Source organism: Saccopteryx leptura, chromosome 1 (assembly GCF_036850995.1).
Source record: "Saccopteryx leptura isolate mSacLep1 chromosome 1, mSacLep1_pri_phased_curated, whole genome shotgun sequence".
NCBI classification, from domain to species: Eukaryota; Metazoa; Chordata; class Mammalia; order Chiroptera; family Emballonuridae; genus Saccopteryx; species Saccopteryx leptura.
In genome coordinates this window covers 25,672,801-25,677,097 of record NC_089503.1, presented here as the reverse complement: position 1 = coordinate 25,677,097, position 4,297 = coordinate 25,672,801, and positions in this window count along the sequence as shown.

The following is a 4,297-nucleotide window of genomic DNA, read 5'->3' as shown; positions in this document are numbered from 1 at the left end:
TACATTTCCGTGGAAATTTTAGAATCCCTTTGTCAATTCCATGAGGAATTATATGTGGGCATCCTGAATTTTATTCCTTTCAATTTATAGATTATTTTGTCAAGAATCAATATGTCATGTATTTACATTTTTTAGTCTCTATAGATGGCATATTTCTCTAGTTATTTAAGTCTTATTTTATGTCTTTAAATCTAGTTCATATATATTTTTACAAAGGTCTTAACATACCTTTTGTTGGATGGTAGGTATTTTATAGTGTCATTTTTACAGTGAATACCATTTTAAAGTTATATATTTTTAGTTGTTGATGTTTAGAAATGTTATTGATTTCTGTGTACTGAATTTATACTTACGATCTCTCTCATTAACATGCTTACTTGTATATTTAGGTTTTCTATATCAACATTTGTGACTTGAAATTAATGTCAGTTTTATTTCTTCCTTTCCACACATATTTTTTTCTTGTTGTGCTATGTTGGTAAAACCCTCAAGCACAATGCTAACATAGTAGACATGATTTTATGGCTCCTGATACAAAAGTGATTTCTAAAGATGTCATTAGTTCCTTGCTAGGTTGCTCTGCTACACTTGTTGACTACATGGTTTTATTTGTTTGTTTTTTTATTTTTATTTATTTATTTTTATTAATTGTAATGGGGTGACATAGATCAATCAGGGTACATAGGTTCAGAGAAAACATCTCCAGGTTATTTTGACATTTGATTATGTTGCATACCCATCACCCAAAGTCAAACTGTCTTCTGTCACCTTCTATCTGGTTTTCTTTGTGCCCCTCCCCTCCCCACATCCACTCCCTCTCCTCCCCCCCGTAACCACCACACTCTTGTCCATGTACCTAAGTCTCATTTTTATGTCCCACCTATGTATAAAATTATATAGTTCTTAGTTTTTTCTGATTTACTTATTTCATTCAGTATAATGTTATCAAGGTCCATCCATGTTGTTGTAAATGATCCTATGTCATCATTTCTTATGGCTAGGTAGTATTCCATAGTATATATGTATCACATCTTCTTTATCCAATTATCTATTGAAGGGCTTTTGGTTATTTCCATGTCTTGGCCACTGTGAACAATGCTGCAATGAACATGGGGCTGCATGTGTCTTTACATACCAGTGTTTTTTAATTTGGGGGGTATATACTCAGTAGAGGGATTGCTGGGTCATATGGTTTTGAGGAACCATCATACTTTCTTCCATAGTGCTTGTACTACTTTACATTCTCACCAACAGTGGATGAAGGTTCCTTTTTCTCCACACTTGTTATTACCTGTCTTATTGATAAAAGCTAATCTAACAGGTAGCTTTGATTTGCATTTCTCTAATAGCTAATGAAGATGAGCATCTTTGCATATATCTGTTGGCCATTTTTATTTCTTCCTGGGTGAAGTGTCTGTTCATGTCTTCCCATTTTTTATTGGACTGTTTATTTGTTGTTGAGTTTTATGCGTTCTTTGTATATTTTGGATATTAGACCCTTATCTGTGCTGTTGTTTGAAAATATCATCTCCCATTTAGTTGGCTGTCTGTTTGTTTTGTTGTCAGTTTCTCTTGCTGTGCAAAAGCTTCTTAGTCTGATGTGGTCCCATTCACTTATCTTTGCCTTTACTTCCCTTGCCTTTGGAATCAAATTCATAAAGTGCTCTTTAGAACCAAGGTCCATGAGTTTAGGACATATGTTTTCTTCTATGTAATTTATTGTTTCAGGTCTTATATTTAGGTCTTTAGATCCATTTTGTATTAATTTTAGTATAAGGGAACAAACTGTAGTCGAGTTTTATTGTTTTGCATGTGGTTTTCCAGTTTTCCCAGCACCATTAGTTGAAGAGGCTTTCTTTTCTCTATTGAAGGGGTCCCCAAACTTTTTCCTCAGGGGGCCAGTTCACTGTCCCTCAGACTGTTGGAGGGCTGGACTGTAAAAAAAACTATGAACAAATTCTTATGCACACTGCATGTATCTTATTTTAAAGTAAAAAAAAAAACAAAATGGGAACAAATACAATATTTTTTTTTACTAAATAAATTTTTATTATTTAAATGGGGTGACATCAATAAATCAGGGTACATATATTCAAAGAAAACATTTCCAGGTTATTTTGTCATTTAGTTCTTTTTTTTTTTTATGTACTTTTTCTGAAGTTGGAAATGGGGAGAGACAGTCAGACAGACTCCTGCATGCGCCCGACCGGGATCCACCCGGCACGCCCACCAGGGGCAACGCTCTGCCCACCAGGGGGGGATGCTCTGCCCCTCCGGGGCGTCGCTCTGCCGTGACCAGAGCCACTCTAGCGCCTGGGGCAGAGGCCAAGGAGCCATCCCCAGTGCCCGGGCCATCTTTGCTCCAATGGAGCCTTGGCTGCGGGAGGGGAAGAGAGAGACAGAGAGGAAGGAGGGGGTGGGGGTGGAGAAGCAAATGGGCGCTTCTCCTGTGTGCCCTGGCCGGGAATCGAACCCAGGTCCCCCGCATGCCAGGCCGACGCTCTACCACTGAGCCAACCGGCCAGGGCCAAAATAAAGAACAAGTAAATTTAAATCAACAAACTGACCAGTATTTCAATGGGAACTATGGGCCTTCTTTTGGCTAATGAGATGGTCAATGTTCGGTTCCATATTTGTCAATGCTAGCCATAATAAGTGATATGATGCGCTTCCAGACCGTGAGGTGTGCGTCCCGCATCACTGGAAGTAGTACTGTTCATGAGCGACACAGTACTTTGTGGCGCCGCCACATACAGTACTCCTCTCACTGACCACCAATGAAAGAGGCGCCCCTTCTGGAAGTGCGGCGGGGGCCGGATAAATGGCCTCAGGGGCCACATGTGGCCCGTGGGCCGTAGTTTGGGGACCCCTGCTCTATTGTGTGTTGTTGGCCCCTTTATCAAAAATTATTTGACTATATATATGTGGTTTTATTTCTGGGCTTTCTATTCTGTTCCATTGGTCTGAGTGTTTATTTTTCTGCCAATACCATGCTGTTTTGATTATCATAGCTCTATAATATAGTTTGAAGTCAGATATTGTAATGCCCCCAGCTTTGTTCTTTTCCTTAGGATTGCTCTGGCTATTCAGGGTTTTTTTTTTTGTTTTTTTTTTGTTTGTTTTTTTACTTTTTTTTTTGTTTTGTTTTTCATTTTTCTGAAGCTGGAAACAGGGAGAGACAGTCTGACAGACTCCCGCATGCGCCCGACCGGGATCCACCCGGCACGCCCACCAGGGGCACCGCTCTGCCCACCAGGGGGCGATGCTCTGCCCATCCTGGGCGTCGCCATGTTGCGACCAGAGCCACTCTAGCACCTGAGGCAGAGGCCACAGAGCCATCCCCAGCGCCCGGGCCATTTTTGCTCCAATGGAGCCTTGGCTGCGGGAGGGGAAGAGAGAGACAGAGAGGAAAGCGTGGCGGAGGGGTAGAGAAGCAAATGGGCGCTTCTCCTGTGTGCCCTGGCTGGGAATCGAACCCGGGTCCTCCGCACGCTAGGCCGACGCTCTACCGCTGAGCCAACCGGCCAGGGCTATTCAGGGTTTTTTATAGTTCCATATAAACCTGATGAATTTTTGTTCCATTTCTTTAAAAAAAGACATTGGAATTTTGATGGGAATTGCATTAAATTTGTATATCACTTTGGGTAATATAGTCATTTTGACTATATTTATTCTTCCTATCCATGAACAAAGAATATTTTTCCATTCATTGTATCTTTTTTGATTTCCCTTAACAATGCTTTGTAGTTTTCATTATATAGGTCCATTACGTTCTTTGTTATGTTTATTCCTAGGTATTTTATTTTTTTTGTTGCAACCATGAAGGGATTATTTTTTTGAGTTCATTTTCTGATGTTTCATTGTTGGCATATAGGAAGGCAATGGACTTTTGTATATTAACTTTGTATCCTGAGGCTTTACTGTATTGGTTTATTGTTTCTAGTAGTCTTTTTGTGGAGTTTTTGGGGTTTTTAATGTATAGGATCATATCTACAAAAAGTGAAACCTTTACTTCTTCTTTCCCAATATGAATGCCATTTATTTCTTTCTCTTGTCTGAGTGCTCTGGCTAGAACTTCCAGCACTACGTTGAATAAGAGTGGAGAGAGTGAACAACCTTGTCTTATTCCTGATTTTAGGGGAAAAGTCCTCAGTTTTATGCCATTTAATATGATGTTAGCTGATGGTTTATCATAAAAGGCCTTTATTATGCTGAGATATTATTCTTCTATACCCATTTTGTTGAGTTTTTTAAACATAAAATGGTGTTGTATTTTATCAAATGCCTTTTCTGTATC